At 54.5% G+C, this 20,718-nt stretch overlaps 1 protein-coding gene across 2 annotated transcripts in view; it reads left to right on the top strand.

Moving 5' to 3' along the window:
• GNG7 (G protein subunit gamma 7) overlaps positions 1 to 20,718 on the top strand; it is a 139,533-nt gene that overhangs the window by 44,105 nt on the left and 74,710 nt on the right. For both annotated transcript variants that reach the window (XM_040241881.1, XM_040241882.1), the window contains exon 2: positions 156 to 217. The gene's annotated coding sequence lies outside the window, so the exon portion shown is untranslated. The remainder of the gene's footprint in view (positions 1 to 155; positions 218 to 20,718) is intronic.

Here is a 20,718-nt window from a genome sequence, read left to right as displayed (position 1 = left end):
CATCCCCGATGTCTGGCAGAGTGACCAGAAGGCAGCCCTTCCACACTCCCCACCCCCAGCCAAAGGACTTTTCTATCTCATCATAGTACCGCTGACCCCCATGTGGCAGTTCAGGCCAAATCAGACCCAGCTAACATGGTTCGTTTTTCTTCCAGGGAGCGGACACTGGGTTCCTGAACCTCGTTGCTGAAGACAGCCAGGACTTGAGCAAGCACAGGTTGGTGTCATGAGGTTTTCCTTTTCTCTATGTTTAGAGTTCACTCAGGTGTTTGGTTGGGTGTTTGGAGCCAGGATGAGTTAGGCGTCCTCGCCGTGCACGCCTGCATCTTCTCAGCTTTGCTCACTTCTTAGGGTTTGTCTCACCTGCCAAGAGCCCACAGGAGCTACAGGGAATGTCTTCCAGCCAGGCTCCGGGGCACGGGGGACATGGGGCTGGCAGGTTGGCTTCTAGCACACCCAGGATGGGCACATGCCCACAGTGGCACCTGCTTCCCAGCTCTTAGCTTCCTCCTCGAAAGGCTTGAGTAGGTCTGAGGCACTTCAGCCCGTTTCCCATGTGCATGCAGGGTGACCCATCAATGCCGTCCACTCAGAGCAGAGCTCGGTCATGGGACTGAACAAACATCTAAACCCTGTCGCTCCCCTGGTGGGACAGCAGATTGGGAAATGTGCCAGAGGCCTCAGGAAGAATGAAGTCAGGAGCGAAATACAGCTGAGTCCTGATCTCTCAACTGTTACGCATTTGCTTGTCTCTGGTTTTGTTCCCAAGAGGACTTTGAGTGGCTTTTGTGACGTAGGAGGAGGAAACAGCAGGGGGATGAGTGAGGTGGCTCCGGGCATCCGGGAGTGCCCCGCCCAATCGATGTACTCTGAGTGTCTGGCGGCGACCAGCTGTCTTTAGAATCAACTTCCAGTTTCTAGTAAAAGTTCTGATGGATCTTTGATTCAGGTTGTGTTCCATTTAGCAATAAGTTTGAGGGAGATCTGATGTCTTTATAACATTTATTTTCATCTAGTGCGTGTGTGTGTAAAATAAAAAATGTTAGACAAGAAGGCAGACCCCAAAGACAACACATCGTATAATTCCATTTAGATGAAGTCAGCACAAAATGTAAGTCTGTTGGAACGGAAAGGTGACCTGGGCTTGCCAGGGGCTGGGGTGGGAATGGGGGTGAACGGTGTTTGGGCGCCAGACACATCTTACAGTGCTGAGGGGACGGTCCAGAACTGTGGGGCCGGGGTGTCAAGCGGCTTGGTGAACTGACTAAGAATCTTTGAGTTGTGTACTGCCAACCAGCCGATTGTATGACGTGTAAAGCGAACCTCAGTGAAGCTAAAATACATATTTTATCTCAGCCCGGGAGGGATGCTGTTGCCACAGACAGAGACCAGGACTGAGATTAGAGCCCTGTGGTCTATCTGGCTTGTTTATGCTCCTTGAAGGTCCCAAACAGGTTCAGTGTTAACTCTGTGTCACAAAGTCGCCAAGCAGAAAGGGAGTTTGGAGAACCACCTGGAGCCGGGCGAAGTCACATAGAGTGTGTGTCATCACAGCATGATGAGTGAGCCCCACTCAACCCTTCTCCAACGTGTTAATGTCTGACCAACTGATTGTAAAAAGAAACTGAATGGACAAAGGAGAGACAAGACACCCCAAACCCCACACCCATCGGGGACCACTGCTCACACCTCAGTGAGCATCCTCCCAACTGAATTCCACTCACTCAAGGGATTTCGGATAAGATGGGTTTTCTCTTTGCTATGTTCTGGGATGAATGTCCTTGTGCAAACTTTGTTCATCCTTGTTGGTTGTTGTTTAGGATGAGTTCCTGGAAGTACATTTGCCTTGCCTGTGACTTTAAGTCGAGGTGTTCTCATTTTTGTTTTGACCTTTAGCCACAAAGAAATGCACCATTTTCCATCCCAGAATGTGTCTCACCACCCTCTCAAGTGCAGTTTTATGTCTTAGCCAAGCCAACAAGCGAGGACCATATTAGTTGCTGCGTCCGGGCCTCCTTTTTATGAGCTCAGCTGTTTCTCTAAGGCAAACGGCCCGGATGCATCCTTTCTGTTAGGGTTTCTGTCCTGTGCTGTATTTAGTCACTCAGTTGTGTCCAACTCTTTGCGACCCCGTGGACTTCAGCCCACCAGGCTTCTCTGTCCATGGGGATTCTCCCAGCAAGAATACTGGAGTGGGTTGCCATGCCCTCCTCCAGGGTATCTTCTCAACCCAGGAATCAAACCCAGGTCTCTCTCGTTGCGGGAGGATTCTTTGCCGGCTGAGCCACCAGGGAAGCCCTGGTGATGTCTAAACTCCCCCTTTCTCTGTCTGGACACGGTCCACTGCAAGTGTTTTTTGGAGAGTGTTTCTGCACTCTGCTCACGGTGCATTTTGTCATCAGAGATCTGAAACTTTGCACAAACCTGTCTTCTTTATTTTGTGTGGTTGTCTAACACGTCAAGATCATAAAAACACAATCCACCTGCATTTTGTTTTGGATGGCGTATTCTGCACTTCAGTCCTTGAGCCTTTTGAAATCACCTGTGCTAGGAGGTCTCACCTTGGGGGGTGATTCTGACCCCCTGCTCCTCTCTCAGGGGACACAGGTCCATGTTGGGGGACATCTGAGGTTGTCACACTGTGTGTGGGGGGTGCTCCTGGCAATGAGGAGGTGGTCGTTTGCTTTAGATAGGAAGGTTGCTCCACACACCACTGTGCCCACGATGGCCGAGGGTGACCAGCTGCCTGGTCATCAGTGTCCGGTGGACACTGCTGGCTGGGAGAGACAGAAAACACTCCTGAGCTGGTACACGTGGCTAGCCTTGCAGTGGTTCTCTGTTCCAAGGGATCCTGCAGACCTACAAGTGCGGGGAATCAAGGATTTTCCCGATTGCTTGTTAGTTTCGTAGTCACCAGGAGCACTTCCTGTTTGCCAGGCCCCTCACATCCGAGGTCCCTACAGTACAGGGGGTGGGGAGGATGTACAGACGGACTCTCCCATTTCTGGGCCACTGCCTGTCCAGGGGGGTTGGAGTGTCGCCAAGCAAGGGCCACACTGTCCATCCTGGTGACAGCACCTTGATCCACTGTGCTGAATGTCTGCAGACTCCAGGGCTAAAAGTGGGACCTGGAGTCTGGGGCTCCAGAGGAGGGGTCTGGGGCTGGGGCGATCCCCAGAGTGCTGGGATTCCCACTGATGGCCACTAGGGGGCAGTGAAGGTCCATGAGGTCTCCAGCGCAACTAGCAGGGATGGATGTGAAGAGGGTGCAGGGGCGCAAGTGAGCGCCCAGCTTCTTCAGTCAACCCCTGGGCCCTCGTGGAGCCCTGTGACCCCCTGTCTACATGTTCCAGGACATTCTGGTTCAGCACCCAGAGTCCACCGTCACTCTTTCCTGGGGGCCTCCACCTCACAGACCTGGAGCCTCTGTAAGTTCATTGGATGTAACAGGAAGGTAGAAAGCACAGACTCTGTGACCTTGGAGAGCTCAGGATCCCTGCACCACCACCCCCAACTCTCCCGGCCCTGGCACACCCCAGTGGCCGGAGCAGAGCTGGGACCTGAGAACCAAGGCCAGAGGGTGGGGGTGGGCAGCCCTGCTGGGATGACTGGATCTTGCTTCTGGGACTCCCTAGGCAGGAGCAAGGGGGAGGGGGTCCTCCCCAGGCCCATCTCTCGAAGCACCTCCTTTGGGACTCACCTAAATGCCAGAGACCCTCAAAGCTCCCTCGGGTCTCCTGGCTGTGGAATCTGCCCAGTGTCTCCTGAGGCAACCTCGGGTGTGTGTCACCTGGGCAGTGACTGCTCTGCCTGGCCAGATGTGGTGACCCTCCCCAAAATGTTCTCCATACCCTCAGCAAGGGTTTCTGAGGGTCTGCCAGGTCAGGCTCCAGGGGATGCCAGTGTGCAGGGTGGGTGTTCTAGTGAGAATTGTGGACCCATTCAGAGTCCTCCACATCCAACACTGCTGACATCGGGCTGGGTCACCCTGTAGGGTGAGGTGGGCATCCTGGGTACTGTGGGGGGAGGGTGGAGCAACCTCCATGCCCTCATCCACATGATGCCAGGAGCCCTCAGTTTTGACAACTGAGCCCACACAGATGTCCCCAGGCATCACCCAGTGTCCCATGGAGGCAGGCCCCCTGCCTCACTACTTCCTCTCATAATGTCTCTGGATGTGGTTGCCCCCTCCCAAAACCGGATGTATCTTCCCATAAGTCTGGAAGCTCTGGCAGAGGTGGGGGTGAGGGGGAGGGGAGGGGGGCTGGGACCATGGCCGGTTGGCTCCCACCTCATGGAAGGATGAGAGCATAAGCCTTCATGGCGCCGGCTTTCCTTATGGAGGTGCCACTGCCCTTTTAGCCAGAGCTGGGCTTTCCAATAGGGTGGCCGCGAGTCCCTGGCGGCCACTGAGCTCCTGGAAGGGGGCTCAGATGGAAATGAGTGTATTTTGCACAGACCGGGGTGATGATTCTTAGCTGAGAACGATTTTTCCAGCTTTCCACCAGCCCTCCCGCCTGAGGCAGAGCTCAGTGACCTCCCAGCAGCGGGTGTTTTCCTGATAGCCCCTGTTCTCTGGGAGTTTGTGAACATTTCAGCTGAAAGCGCCTCTCGGATCTTTTATCTCAAGAGGGTGGCCCTCGTGTGAGGGACAAACTCCAACCCGGCACGCCGCGTCAGAGACCGTTTCTTCCTCCTGGTTGGTCCCCCGCTTCAGATGTGTGTTGAAATGCCCACAATTATCAGTTCTGTCCGCGGACAAGCTGTTCTCCTGAAAGAGCTGCCAAGATAGACAGTTGAAACCTTAAAACGTTCTTGCAGAAGGTCATGGCTGCTGCCACAGCCTCACGATACATATGTAATTACTGGGTCCCCACCCAGAAACCCACCAAGGGCATCCCTCCCGCCTCCGCAGCACACAGGATCCAGAGCCACCCCCACCCCTGTAGCCCATGGCTCTGATTCTGTAATCTTGGGGGAAAGCAGGCCCCAGGGTACTTCGGATGGCAGCAGGGGCTGCTCAGACATGACCTCGACGCCCTCCAGAAGGGTCTCACCCTTGTGATCCTGCCCCCAAGGAACACTGGGCAATATCTGGGGACGTCTGTGGTTGTCATGACTGGAGGGGGCCCTGGCATACAGTGGGTGGGGGGGCCTAGGGGTGTGCTTCACTCCCCACAGTGCTCAGGACGGCCCCATAGAGAACGTCCCAGCCTGTGTCAGCAGCGCCCAGCAGAGTGGGGAGTGGGGACCCTGCTCCCCAAGATTCTTGCTCCCAGGATGAACCAGACTCACTTTCTTTGTGCTCTGTGTATGTTATCACACTGGCTCCCACCCTGACCCCATTCTTCCTCATGCTGGGGGCGAATCCTCTCACTCACTGGTTAATGCTGCCAACTAATTGGACCAACTTGAACACTGAGGCCAAGAGAGGCTCCCATCTGAAACCGCAGAGCCAGGCTTCCACCCATGGGGCAGTGAGAACTGTCCCAGCCCAGGCAGCAGCCATGGCCCAGAGACCCACGCATCCCCAGGCGGGCATGTTGCTAGGCAACGGCTTGACTGGTCAGCCTCCCTCAGAGCAGGGGTGATGCACACATGGTCATCGGTAGTCATCAAGGCCTCCTTTGACTCAGAACACACATGGGGTGGCAGTCACGTATGGTAAAGTGGGGGCAGGGGCTCATTTGCAGTGGGTAGAAGGAGCCCCTACACCTCAGGGCCCATTCCCACCCCCCCGCCACAGTGCACAGGCCTGAATCCATCTGAGCCGTTGCACACTGAGGATGTGGTTCATCCTTTTGTTCCCTCCGCTCTGACTTCATTTGTTGAGTCAGCAGACACCTGTGTGCCAGGCCCAGCTGGCTAAAACATGTGTGTCTGGGTGCAGACGCTCCCAGTACAGTGTACACGGTGGGCATGTGTAACGGAGGACTGAGGCATGACCTGGGGAGGGCCAGGCTGGGATGAGCTCAGAAGCTGGGGGCAGGGGGAGGGTTCTGGGGGCCTGAAGGTGGGATGGGGGCTTCAACAGGCACCCCAAATACAGGATGACAGGGAACTGGGGTATCAGGAGCTTGTTTCTAATTGCCACTGGTATCCCCCCAAATTCAAATGTTAAAACCTACTCCCCAATGTGGTGGGAATTGAAGGTGGAGCCTCTGGGAAGTGTGGTCTTGGGATTTATATTCATATAAATACACATTTTAAACTTCAGCCACGGTTCCCGGCTCCCAGCTCCCAAAGCCCTTGCAGTTTCCTGAGCCAGTGGAGCGTCCCCTGCATGTGACTAAATGTGACAGCGATTGTGAAATCCCAGGCTCTCTGCTCTGCTATCACACGAGGAGGGTGCTGGCTAGCTCTTGCTAGCTTCTTGTAATAAGCCACCGCAGACTCGGCACCTTATACCTGCCCTGTCTCTCCAGGCAGACGTGTGGCTGAGGCCTCTGCTCACAGTCTCACTGGCCCTGGCCCGGGCTGAGTTCTCTCCTGAGGCTCAACTGGGGAAGAATCCACTTCCCAGTTTGCTCAGGCTATTTGTAGGATTTGGTTCCTTTCAGTTGTCAGGCCCAGGGGCCCTTTGTCTTGCTAGCAGCCTACTAGGGACGGCTCTCAGCTCTTGGAGGCTGCCACCAGGTCCCGGCCTGGCTGCATGATCTCCTCCAGGGGGCCCCTCATCCCTCCAGTCACTGCAGGAAGGGCCCTGCCCTAGGGAGCCAGGGCTCACCTGATTAGGTCAGGCCCACCCATGCGTCCTTTTGATTAACTCAAAGTCAACTAATTTGGGAATTTATTTAATTTGACTTTTTCCTCTTTTTTATTTTTTAAATTATGAAGTTATGATAACACATTTATAGGAGACTTGGAGAATACAGAACAAGGTTACATATAAGTTCCACTGTATATGACAATTATTTTTTAAGTAGATAATTTTTTAGTTGGAGTTTCAATATCAAACTCTCAAAAAGGAATAGAATGAATATACAGAGAAGTAGAAGGATACAGTAGACCTGAAAAGCACTATGAACCAATTCAACATAATTAAGATTCATAAAATTTTCACAACAGTAGTATACAAATTCTATTCAAGTTCCCATAGATTATAAACTAAGAGACACTGGAACATATCTGGGGACATAAAACAAGGTACAAAAATTTCATGGTCTAAAGGTATTGAAATGAGACAGAGCCTATTCTCTTATCACTGTGGAATTATATTAGAGATCAGTATCAAAAGACATTTGAAAATAACCCCCATATTTTCAAGTGTAATGTAATGTTACCCAGAGAGATCTTTGACTTAGCCATTGAAAGCCTCAGTAAAGTTAGAAGACTGAAAAACCACAGAGGATTATTACAGAGAAGAAAGCATTTAAATGAGAAATTAATATCAAATATACTTTATTTATTTATTGGCTGCACCACACTGCATGTGGGATCTTAGTCCCCTGACCAGAGATTGAACCCACACCCCATGCAGATTCTAACCACTGGACCACAAGGGTGGTCTCTAACTTGGGACTTTAATTATACACTCGAATTCCTTCCTCTGCAGGAAATCAGCAAATCAGGGGAATGGCATCTTATCACCTTCATAGTCCTGCCAACCCCTGGGGTTTGGTCCACCGGGAGCCAAGGGTTTAGAGACTTAGACTCCTCCTGGCCACCAGGGGGCAGCAGGGGGCCTGGTCACTGCAGATGCAGGCACCTGCAGCGGGCACCAGGGCTGGCAGGGGGCCTTTGTACCCTCCTGTTCCTTGCTGGCGGCACCGCAGGCAGGTCAGTGTTGGGTGGAATGGCAGTGGTTGGAGAAGGCAGGCCTTGTTTGTCTCAGTTGCACCTAGACACACCTATGGTTTCATTTGTTTTTTGTTTTTGTTTTTTTCTGCTGCACCGCTTGGCTTGTAGGGTCTTGGTTCCCAAACAAGCAATCAAATCTGAACTCCTTAGAATAGAAGCTTGCAATCCTAACCACTGAACCACCAGGCAAGTCCCCTCACTTATTGTTTTTAAAGAAAGCCTATAATTTGAAATAATTCCAGATTAATGCATGCATGCTCAGTCATGTCTAACTATTTGCCACCCAAAGACTGTAGCCTGCCAGGCTCCTCTGTCCATGGGATTCTCTAGGCAAGAATCCTGGAGTGGGTTGCCGTTTCCTTCTCCAGGGGATCTTCCTGACCCAGGGATTGAACTGGCATCTGCTGTGTCTCCTGCATTGGCAGGTGAATTCTTTACCACTGAACCAGCTGAGAAGCCCAATTTCAGGTTCATAGGAAATTGCAAAAACCATGCAGAGTGATCCCATCCACCCTTTCCCCAGCTCCCCCCAGTGGCCTCATCTTGTAACTAAAGTACAATAGGAAGGTGTGTGTGCAGGGCCCTGCCCTCTGTTTAATCTGTGGGCATGCAGGACCATCGCCCATCCGCAGAACGGAGAGTTCTTCCAACCTTGAGGTGGGGGAGGGGAGGCGGAGAAAAACAGACACGAACATCTAACCGTGGATGGCACTGGGACCCACGCTCGCTGTGCAGGCCCAACTCTGTGTCTTGTCTGCTAACTCGTCAGGCAGCCAGCCCTTCCAGTGGGTTTATTCTCTTGCAGGGATTCTGCCAGTTTGTGGGGGCTCCCAGCACCAAAGACTCAGGTTCAAATCCAGACACACCCCCACCTGCAGGGCACCCCCAGGAGACTCACTTCCGTTTCTGAGCATAGAGCTGGGCTGGCTATCACCACCACAGTGCTGGCACCCACAGGAGGATCACCAAGTGCTCCCCTTGGGGATTCTCCGGAGGGAGGGGTGACCCGGAGGGCCAGGAGGTATTGTGAGGGACCCTAGAGCTTTCTGGAGGTGAGAGTCATCCCCCGTCCTCCCCCAGCCATCTGCCCAGGCTCCAAGGCGGCTGAGACATCCCCATGTTGGAGTCAAAGCCTCCTCAACTTCCCCAGAGGTCTCTGCTGTCTTCTCTGTGCCCCACGTGGTCGCTCAGTGTTCTGGGGGTGGGGCGGGGGGGCGTTGTGTGCTTCTTAAGCCCAGAAGCCCGGTCAGTAGCAGGACCCCTGACGTCTGTGTACCTCCTGGGGGAGGGGGAATTCCAAGATGTTTCTCTAGATCTCCACCCCTGGTGTCGACACTCTGAACCTGGGGTGGGTGGGATCCTGCTCCATGGTTAGGCTCACAGGATGTGGCCAAAGGGACTTGGCAGGTGTAACAGAGACCTCGATCAGTGGGCTTTGGGGTTCATCCCAAGGGGGATTGTCTGAGTGGGCCTGACCTAATCAGATGAGCCCATACAAGAGACCAGAGACATATCTAGAGGAGTCAGATCCACAGAGGCAGAAAGTAGGTGGTGGGGCCAGGGGCTGGAGGAGGGGGTGGGGAGTTAGTGTTTCATGGGGACAGAGTTTCTGTTTGGGAAGATGAGAAAGTTCTGGATGGTGGTCCAGACAGTCACACAACAATGTGAATGTGCTTAATACCACGGAGCTGTGCACTTAGAAATGGTTAAAATGGTAAATTGCTTTTTACCACAATAAACAGAGAGGGAGAGAGAGATCAGAGCAGCAGCAGACACTCCTGCTGACTTTGAAAAAGGCAAACAGCCACGTTGTGTGTGTGCTGCCCGGGGAGAAGGCCATGCAGCTGGAAGCTGAGAGCACCCCCCACCCAACAGCCAGCAGGAAAACAGCGCCTCAGTCCCTCCAGCGCAGGGCGGTGGATTCCGCCAACCACCTGTTGAGCTTAGAAGGGGGCCCTGCGGTCCCAGATAAGGACTCAGCCCAGCCAGTCCCTGGGTGTCAGGCTTTTGAGACTCCAGTGAAACCACATCCCCGTTTTCCGACAGAGCAACCGGGAGACAACAAAGGGTGTTGTTTCGGAGCCTATGTTGATTGTGACTTGTCACGCAGCAGCAGCTGACTGATGCACCTACCCTGCTGCCTTCCCACAAGCTCGTTCTGGAACTCGCCACAGCCCTGCCAGTTAGAGTTGGCTGTCTCCACATCACAGAGGAGAAACTGGGAGCAAAGAGAGGCTGAGTAACCTGCCCAGGGCCACGCAGTAACTGTTCTGTGACATTCAGATCAGCTGCTTGTGTCACCCAGGCTGGACCATAAGCTCCTCCAGGTCAGGGGTCTTGCCCAACCGCCCAGCCAGATGTTTAGGGAGTGAGTGGAAGAAGGGAAGAAGGAGGCTGGGGGAGGAATCCTCACCTGACCTCCTGCATGGAGAAGTGAGCCTGTGACCAGGGTGGGTGGCATGGCAGGGCAGGTGGAGAGCATACTCACCCTACCCGGAGCGATCCCATGCAGTAATCCGTGCGGGCTCCCAGCTGAGTCAGCGGCCGCACTGAGGTCTGAGCTCCTGAGCCTCCTGGAATGGGACGTGCTGTCCCCAGCTATCTGACTAACATCCCGCTGAGTCACAGTTCTGGCCGGATGAGAGGCGAGAGGTGAGCCAGAGCCCTCTGCTCATGGGAGTCGCAAAGCCAGGCACCCCAGAGGCCCAGAGAGCCGGGCTGCCAGCTCTGGGTTCCTCAGTGCGAGCCGGGGCTGCAGGCTGAGGATGGGCTTGCAGGGTAGGCGGTAAGAGAGGCAGCCACACCCGCGCACACCCCTGGCAAACCAGCAACCAGATCTCCCTCGTCCCGGGGCCGAGGGGCAAGCCTGGCAGGGCCCCTTGGCCATGCAGGGACCATCCTGGGAGCTGTGAGGGGTGCCCCCACTCTAAGCCCCCACTCCACTGACGCCAGGAACCCTCAGTCCTGACAACCACAGATGTCCCCAGACACAGCCCAGTGTCCCCTGAGTGACAGACTAACCCTAGTTGAAACCCTGGTTGAGGGGCTCCCCTGGTGGCTCAGTGGGTAAAGAATCTGCCTGTAGTGCAGGAGATGAAGGAGACACGTGTTCAGTCCCTGGGTCAGAAAGATCCCTTGGAGGAGGAAAGAGCAACCCACTCCAGTATTCTCACCTAGACAGTCCATAGGGTCCCAGAGAGTAGGACATGACTGAAGGGACTTAGCCTACATGCGCACATGTATTACCTGATAATAATAAGAGAGACCCCGGTCAACTGAGCTGATGGTGACAGCACTGCCCGAGGACAACAGCAAGTGCTCCCTCTGGGACTTCAAGCAGGGAGGCCTTCCTGGAGGAAGTGACATCTGAGTTGAAGTTGACAATACCCTGGAGTGGATCAGGGGAAAGAGTGGGAAGGACTCTCCAGCTGGTGGGAGTGGTGTGTGCCAAGAACCATCCTGGTTCCAGGATGGTGGGCAGGGATGCAAGGTGAGGGGGAGCAAGGAGGCCTCAGGTGAGACCACTTTATTCTGAGGGCAGTGAGGAGCCAAAGAGGATTTCAGCCCTACCCATGGCAACAATCAATTGACCTCCTTGTTTTCCGGATTAGGACACCGAGGCACAGAGAAGGTGACGGGCCCTGGTCACCACCAGCAGCGGAGGGCAAAGGCCTTGGGAGCTTCGGGGCCATTTCTGCAATGCTTGGGGGTGGGGTGAGCGCTGGAGCCAGACCTAGGCTGCAGCACTTCCCAGCTCCAAGACCCCTGGTCAGGCAGGCCTCCATTCCCACCCTCAGTTTCCCTTCGGTAAAATTCACCCAGGGCTGCTGCCCGAGGGGTGAGGGCAGCAGCTCTGTAGCCCATGTCCTCAGGCAGTGCAGCGAAGGTCCTGGGAGGACCGGAAGTGTGTCCTGTCACCCTGCTGTCCTGGGGTCTCCTGCCCGAGGCATGCCCCGCATGCCTTGCCTCTCTGGGCTCTGATTTCCTTCTTCCTGAAGACATGAGGGGTCATCCGGCTTCTCTGGTATCCATGGAAACCTGGGCCTGAGTGAGGGACCCCAGGCCCTTCAGCAGATTGGTGGTGAGCCCTGACCGAGGGCAAAAAGGAAGCCAGGGAGCAGTGGGGAAAGGATATGCCCCTGGCCCAGAGCCCGCGCCTCCAGTAGGTGACCCGCAGGGGTCTACCCTCCACAGGTCTCCTGTTCACCAGGAAGGACAGCGGCCAGGGAGGTGCTTCCCTGTCCTGAGCTGAACTTGTTTTCCTGACCTCGGGGCAGGAACTGCCTAGCCTGTGAAGTGGACACATACAAGCTCAGTAAACAGCCTGGGAGCCAAGAGTGGGAGCTGAAGTGCCGGGCACCCTCCCACCCGCCTGCCCTCCGCTCCATCCTTGCGAATCCTCAAGAACGCTCGGGGAACCAGGTCCCTGCTTCCTTCCCTTATGACTGAGATGTCAGCCACCTCCTGGGGGGTGGGGGGAGTGGCAGAAGCGCCCCCTGGAGATGGTCACCTGTGTGGCGAGACCACCAGGACTGCCGTGTTTACTCACGGGCTACCGGGCTCCACACGCCCAACTGGGGTGCACATGGGCTCTTGTGAGCATTTGGGGCATCTTGTGTCTGTGTGTGTGTGTGTGTGCTGAAATACCCATAACATAAAATTCACCCTCTTAATCATTTCTAAGTGCACAGCTCATGGTGTTCAGCACATTCACACTGTCGTGCAACCATCCCCACCGTCATCTCCAGAACTTTCTCATCTTCCCAAACTGAGACTCTGTCCCCAAGAAACACTCACTGCCGTTCCCTCCCCCAGCCCCTGGCCCTACCATCTCCTTCCTGTCTCTGGGGCTCTGACTCCTCCAGGGGCCGCCTGTGAGTGGGATCAGTGTGTGTCCTTCTGTCTGGCTTCTCTCCCTGAGCATCACAGCCTCAAGGTTCCCCTGTGTTGTAGCTGGTGTCAGAACCTCCTTCCTCTTTAAGGCTGCATCATTTTCCACAGTGCGGAGGGACCACATTTATTCATCTGTCCTTTGCTGATGGACACTTGGGTTGTTTCTATCTTTTGGCTGTTGTGAATTGTGCTGCTGTAAACACAGGTGTATAATTATCTGTTTGAGACCCCACCTTTTTTTTAAAAAAACAAGTGTTTATTTGGCTGTCTCGGATCTTAGCTGTGGCATGGGAGGTCTTCACTGAGTCATGTGGGGTCTTTCGTTGAGGCTCTTGGACTCTAGTTGTGGTGCGAGGGCTTAGTTGCTCTGTGACATGTGGGCTGTTAGTTTCCAGACCAGGGATCGAACCCATGTCCCCCTGCGTCAGAAAGCATATTCTTAACCACTGGACCACCAGGGAAGTCCCTGTCTGTCCTCCCTTAATAGGGACTGGGTCAGGGTCCACCTTATCCCAGAGTGACCTCATCTCTCTTTAGCTAGTGACATCTGCAAAGATCTTATTTCCAAGTGAGGTCTCTGGACTAGTCTGCTCAAACTGCCACAACCTGATACCACAGGTAGGGGCCTTGGACAATGGACACTTATTCCTTCCCAGGGCTGGGGGCTGGACATCCTGGATCAATCCTGGATCAAAGTGTCTACAGGCTAGCTCTCTCTGAGGCCTCTCTTCTTGGTGTGAGGATGGCCACCTTCTCCCCAAGTCCTCGTGTGGTTTCCTGTCTGTGTGTACCTGTGTCCTAATCTTTTTTTTTTTAAGGATTTTTTTTTTTTTGGTGTGGACCATTTTAAAAGGCTTTATTGAAGTTGTTACAATATTTTATGTAACATAAAATATTAATATCTTCTGTTTTATGTTGTGTTTTTTTTGGCCCAGAGGCATGTGGGATCTTAGTTCCCCAACCAGGGATCAAACCCACACCCTCTGCACTAGAGGGTAATGTATTAACCACTGGACCACCAGGGAAGTCCCTAATCTTTCTGATAAGGACCCTTGTCCCATTGGCTCAGGGGCCACCGTTAGGACCTCATTTTACCTTAATCTCCTCTTTAAAGATCCATCTCCAATTACAGGGGCTTCCCATGTGGCTTGGTGGTAAAGAATCTGCCTGCCCATACAGGAGATGCTGGTTCAATTCATGGGTCAGGGAGATTGCCTGGAGAAGGAAATGGCAACCCACTCCAGTATTCTTGCCTGGAGAATCCCATGGACAGATGAGCCTGGCGGGCTACAGTCCATGGGGTTGCAAAGAGTCAAAGACGACTTAGCAACTAAAACAACAGCTCCAAATACAGTCACAGTTCAGGGTCTTGGGGATCAGGGCTTCTACTCAGGAATATGGGAAACACAAAACAGTCACAATCTGAGGTTCTGGGTGGACATGAATTTTGGGGGAATTGCTCAACTTACCATGGGGGAGCTGGGTTGAACTCAGTAAGAGTCTAGGGGGGTGGTCACGGGTATGGGGAACCTGCAGCAAATAAAAGCACCGTGGATGGGGCCCCTGTTGGCAGCAGCCCTGAGCAAGTCACTTAGTCAAGATATAAGCTCCACCCTTGGAGTGTGCTGCCAGCGAGGGAGCCTTCACGCCTCTGTAAACCATGGCTGGAGGAGGTTACCCAAGGTCACGGGACAGCCTCGACTGGAGCCAGCACCTCCACCCTGCGAGGTCATTCCTTGCACACTGCTGGCTGCCCAGCCAGGGATGATGGTGGCATGGGGACACCCTGGGGTCCCTCTGTGAAGCTGGCACTGTGGTCTCAGGATCCCACCCACTGCTGGGACATTGCCTTGAAATCTCTTCTGCCTATAGTTGCTTAAAAATGTTGTATTCTTGCCTGAGATCTTTGCAGATTGCTTCAAGGGGAAACGGCTTTGACTTTTCCCCTTCTTTATACTGTGTTGATCTTGCAGTGTGAGCCATCCCTTGGGGTGCCACAGGCCCTGTCCTGGGGTGTAGCTGGGGGAAGGGTGAGGCTGTTACTGTGTCTGAGGGGGAATTGCAAGGTGAGGCAGTGGTGGGGAGACCAGGTGTGTGGGAGATGGAACAGGGCAGTGTCCTGCAGCCGGAGCACAGGCCTGTGGGCTCTTTTTCCTTTATTGGGATTTAGTTCACACACCATAAAATTCATCCTTTAAAGTGAACAATTCAGTGTGTTTTCATGGCTAGTTGTGCAACAACCACCATTAACTAATTCCAGAACATTCCATCCCCCCAAAAGGAGCCATGTCCCCATCAGCAGTCCCCCCTGCCCCCTCCCCAGCCCTTGCCCACTAGGAGCCCACTCTCTGTGTCTGTGGACCTGTGGACCAGGCTGTTCCGGACATCTGCTGTCAGTGGACTCACATCCTGTCTGTCCTCTGTGTCTGCTTCTCTCACATGGCAGTGAGTGTCAGGGCTCCCCTCCTTCTCATGGCTGAGGGATAGTTCATGGTGGTGTTTGCTTTCAATGATGTGGTAGACATTTTGATGATATTTGATATTTCTGGGGTCCCCACACCCTGATAAGGTTTTGGCCTGATTTTTAACAAGCACTTGCCCCAAACTTGCTATAATGTAGATCAATGGTAGTAAACCTTCTGTAAAGGGCCAGACCTTAAATATTCTCTTGTTTGCAGGTCAAGGTGTCTCTGCTGTAGCTACTCAGCTCTGCCCTTGTATCTTGAAATCACCAGAGACAACACCTGCAGGAACAGGTGTGGCCATGTGCCAATAAAGCTTTATTTACAAAAAGCAAGCAGAGGGCCACACATGGCCCTCAGGCCAGAGCTTGCCAACCCTGCTTTAGGATGGAAGTTATCCAACATTTTGATCCTGCAGTTTCCAAGGAGTTTCTGTGTTCTTTATTTTCATTAAGAAATATTATTTTATTTTTGGCTGCAGTGCATGGCTTTGGGGGTTTTAGTTCCTTGACCAGTGATTGAACCCTGGTCCTCAGCATTGAGAGCACCAAGTCCTAACCACTGGACTGCAAGGGAATTCCCCAAAGAGATTTTTTTTTTTTAATTTGGGTTATATTTATCAAAAGTTACCAGATTCAAAATTAAAACTGAGAAAAATTTTAAATATTTACAAATTAATTTTAAAATAACAATAATAAACCCTAAATGGCATTTTTTAATGGAAATAAACTTTTTTTTTTTCAAAACAAACAGAATTAGTGAGAAGATGATGAGGAAAACCAACAGGTTGTCATGACCCAGAGTTGACTAAGGACATGTGACAACTGAACAAAGTGTGGGATCCTGGGGCAGAAAAAGGACACGGTGGGCGGGGGAGCTAGTGAAATCTGGATGCAGTGTCCCCATGTCACTGTCCCAGCTGTGACAGATATGCCCCAGAGAAGAGTGGTCTGGGAAGGACAGATGGCACCCTCTCTACTGTCTTTGCAACTTCTCTGTAAACCCCAGCTTATTTCAAAGTACGTGTTGTTAAAAAAACAGGACAGAACAAAACAACTGTTTGGTCTAGTGAGGGCTCTGGCCACATTAGAGGGGGGTGAGCCCAGCATCGGGGACAGTGGCTGGAGAAGCTGGGCAGCTGGGGAGTGAGTGGTGGGTCAGGCAGGGGGTCAGAATAGTGCCCTGGTGCCCAGCACAGGCCAAGGGCAATTGTAGGTGCTGGACCCGGTGGTGAGCCCAAGAATGAAGCCCCGCTCTCTGAGGACAGTGCTGGCCCAGAGACCCAAGCAAACAAGGACAAAAGGAAGAAACCAGGAAAGGTGCTGGATAGGGCCAAGCAGAGAGACAAGAGCCCGGGGTCCAGGGAGGTCTCCCTAGGAGGCCACGTCCATGCCTACCCCTAGAAGTGGGGAGGAGGCAGGCGCTGAGGAGGAGCGAGCTGGGAAGTGGTGGGCAGACTGGACAGTCCTGAGGCATGACAGCCAGATGTTCTAGAGAATGGCCTTGTCTAGGCTGGTCTCCTTTTTTTTTTTTTTTAATATTTATTCATTTGGCTGCATTCAGTCTTAGTTCCAGCACTTGGGATCTCCAGTCTGGTGTGGGCTTCTCTCTAGTGGTGTGCAGGCTTAGTTGGCCAACTGCAGGTGGGATCTTAGTTTCCTGACCAGGTATGGAACCCGAGTCCCCTGCATTACAAGGTGGATTCTTATCCACTGGACCACCAGGGGTGTCCTTGATCTAATGCTTTCTATCAGACCAATGGAGGGTCATAGCTCGCAGTCCCTGGGGCAGGGTCAGAGCTGCAGTGGCCAGTCGGGCTTGGCCCCATTGTGGGTCAGCCCAGCCTCCCAGCAAGAGCCCAGTACCCCAGCTAGGATGGCAGTTCTCAACCAGGTCGGTTCTGACCCCCCACCCCCATGTCCAGGGCATCTGTGGTCATCATGATGGAGGCATCTGGCATCCAGGGGGTGGGGCTCAGGGAGGCTGCCCCATACCCCACAGTGCCCAGGACAGACCCCCACAGAGAATGTCCCAGCTCTGAGGACAGCAGTGCCAGGGGAGACCCTGCGCTAATTATTTGGAAAGAGCATTGAGCCTGATCCCTGCTCACACTGGACACCTGAGTTTAGAGTCTAGTGGATTCCCTCTCTGCTTGCAAATTCAAATGCCTATGGCCCTGGGCTTCCCCACCCGTCCCCTCCCCCATCCTGAGTGTCCCCCAGAGGACTGGTGGCCCACATGGTGCTCGAAGTGAGGAGGCCCCAGGAACTCCCCATCTTTCAACTGCAGCATTGGGATAGAATCTTCAGGGCTGGGTTTGAGAGGAATACCTGGGCCCCTTGTCCCAAAGACACCCAGAGCGTTAAAGCAAGGGGTTGGGGGGAGCCTTGGGCTGGCGCTGGCTCAGCCCCAAGGTCGAGGCCAGAAGGAGGGGGTGCTCTGGGCCCTACGCCCCACCCCCTCCCTGGGCAGGGCCGTGTCCCTGGGCTCATCCCCCCAACGGGTGGCCCGCCTGCTCTAGGCCAAGCCGCTGTCCTTGGCGCCCAGCCTGTGTTTACTTCACCCGAGGCCATGCGCTGGGCCGGGTTGACCAGGAAGGGGCTGGGAAAGATGGTTCTGCAGGGAGGCCTCCAGGGCCGTGGCTGCAGACCCGGGGGGAGCACGGGGCCCAGGCTCTTCCTTGGCTTGGCCAGAGCCCCAGATCTATGTCCTCCAAGCCCTGTCCTCCCTGGTCATGAGGGCTGTGGCTTCTTCCCCCACCACCTCCTCCCAGTGTGTTCCTGACACTGTGTAGATGGGACACACTGCCTAAGTGGGAGCAACAAGAGGCCAGTCCCAGATCCTGGGGTCACCCCAGTTTATACCATCTGACTGGCAGGAGCTTATTCTGGGTCTAGCATGAGCAGGGATCAGACTCAACTTTTTCCCTAATAATTAACCCAGGGTCTCCCCCTCGGGGCTGTGGATACTGGGGCCGAGTCATCCTCCGTGGTGGTAGGGGGCGGGGCATCCAGGGCACGGCGGCGCACAGAGTGGCTCCCTAATCCCCATGCACTGGATGCCAGGGACACCCCCGGTCCTGACACCACAGATGTTCCTAGACTGCCCCCCGGGTGAGAGCCCCCCCAGTCCAGGACCTTGGAGTGGGAGGCAGCACTGCGGAGTCCCGCCTCCTGGGGCAGCTGGGTCGCTTTCTCAGCACCTGCCTGGAACAGGCCCGGGTCAATCGGAGCTGCTGTGGCCACAGTGCCAGGGACGCTGCCCGGCCACGGCCAGGTTTCTTGGCCAAGAAGTAGAAAGGCCGGGAACTGTGCTTTCCAGGGATTGGGCAACGAGGAGTCTCCGCATCTGTCTTCTCTTGTCAAATACACAGCAGCCCAGGACCCTGGGCCTCCACGGTTCCTCACTCTGCTCCTCACATCTGGGGCCCTGGGCAAGAGGCTGAACAGCTGCTTCCAGAGTCATTTCTGTTATTGGACCAAGACGGGAGGTCTCATCGGGGGTCATCCTGCCCCAGAGGACACTGGGCGGTGTCAGGGTTTCATCTGTGGTCCTCATGACTGGGGGGCTCCAGGCATTGAGGGGTGGGGTGGAGGATGCTGCCCCACACCCCGCAGTGTCCAGGACAGCCCCCTAGAGGATGACCCACCCCAGTGCTGTCTCCTGGCTCCTTCCAGTCCTGAGAGTTTAAGATTCTGGTCTTGGGTCCATAGAATGACGCCAGGATGCTGGGACAGCCCCCTCTTGTGATGGGGCGATCACGGGTATGCAGGAAACTTGCCCTGTCCGGAGCTCCTGCACCCCCTACACAAACAGGGCACTGTCCTCTGGGGGTCGTGGGGTTCAGGGAGGTGCATTATCATCCTCACATCTTCACATCCTCATTGTCCCCATTCCTCAGAACCTTTTCATGGCAGCCCACGTTCTTGATGGCCGTGGCCTTTCATGGTGATGTCAGTGGACCACTCCGTGGTCACTGGCCTGCACCTTCCAGGAATCTCACGCCCACTACTGGGAGGGAGCTGGGAGGGTGGCGGCCACCTGTTTCCAGCAAGCTACAACGCGTAGGGAGCCAGGTGAGGTGGACAGGGAGTCAGGGCCTGGCCTGGACGGTGCCTGCGAATCCCCTCTGAGGTGAGACAGAGCTGCAGGTCCCACAGCCAGGCTGAGTCAGGGTTGTGTCACTCGGAGAGAAGGAGCCCCAGCTCAGCACCAGCTCAGGCAGCCTCAGAAGCCCTGTCAGAACACATGACCTCCCGGCTCAGCACCCACCCCCCCTACCCCCACCGCGTGCCCCTGCCCCAGTCTCCTGAGGGCTAACACTGCCCTCTCAAGGGCCACAAGACCTGTCAGCTTTGGACCTCACCACTTGCTCCCCCAAAGGACTTCTGGTGGCTCATTCGGCAATGTAAGAGACGTGAGTTCGATCCCTGGGTCGGGAAGATCCCCTGGAGGAGGAAGTGGCACCCCACTCCAGTTTCTTGCTTGGAGAACCCCGTGGACAGAGGAGCCTGGGAGGCTATGGGCACAGGATGTGATTCTCCCGCAGCAGCCGCACAAGGCAGGTGGAGTTCACTGCTGCCCAGCCCGGAATAACCACATTGGGGTGACCATCAGGACGTGAGGGGACGTCAAGTGTCCACTTCTTGAGGGCCCCCCTCAGGGCACATTATTGGACTTTCATTCTTCTAAAAAGTGAATAAAATCTTAATGAATGTATAGTAACAACCCAGCATGCATTCATCTTCACACGCCTGCAGTTATAAATTATCACTTCCCAAGTTACTCTTTGGTGGCAGAAGCCTACGAGGCAAGCCGGCCCCCAGCTCCCCGGTCCCAGCCACAGCCACCTCCACAGTGCCGGGGACAGTCCCCCACAGAGAATGACGGGGCTGCAAGGTTGGCAATGCCCAGGAGGAAACCTTGAGTTCATTACTTGGAAAGATGTTAAATTAGATCCACAGCTCAGATTAGACTCCAGAATAAACCCTTAATGGTCAGACGGTGAAAACCAGGGTAGCCCCCAGCGTGTGTGAGTCCCCTCTCCCCCTCCCCCCTCAGGTGTGTATTGAAAAGTGTGCAGCCTCCCAGGACCTCCGAGTTCACATGGTCATGGAACATAATCTCCCGGGGTGGGGGGGGGGGCTGTCCGTGGGATCTCTTAGCCCAGGGGGTCTCACCTGCCCTAAATCCATGCAAGTTTTTCACACCCTCCCTCTTCATTCTCAGACTCCCGGGGGGGCTGGGACACCCCCCACCCCTTGTTCTCAGCTGATGCCTCATCACCTGGGGTCCACCTGCCATGTGCAGTCGCGGTCACCAGGTGGCAGCACAGCCCTCCCGCTGGCTGGAGTTTCTGCACCCCCTCCACCCCCAACCGTAGCATCCCAGAAACACCACAGTCTAGACGCCCGCCGGCCGGATGCCTCTCCCTTGAAGTCAGTCTGCGGAGACCTTCGCGCTCCTCAGGCTCGGTCATCGTCTCCCACGGTGCATTTCCAGGCTGTCTCGCCAGGGGCCAGATCACTGGGCTGAGCGGCTTCTTGATGGTCTGGGCGGGGGC

Source organism: Oryx dammah, unplaced genomic scaffold (genome assembly GCF_014754425.2).
Source record: "Oryx dammah isolate SB20612 unplaced genomic scaffold, SCBI_Odam_1.1 HiC_scaffold_5, whole genome shotgun sequence".
In the NCBI taxonomy this organism is placed as follows: domain Eukaryota; kingdom Metazoa; phylum Chordata; class Mammalia; order Artiodactyla; family Bovidae; genus Oryx; species Oryx dammah.
Note: the sequence above shows the minus strand (reverse complement) of the source record. Positions and strands in the feature narration are given on the sequence as shown.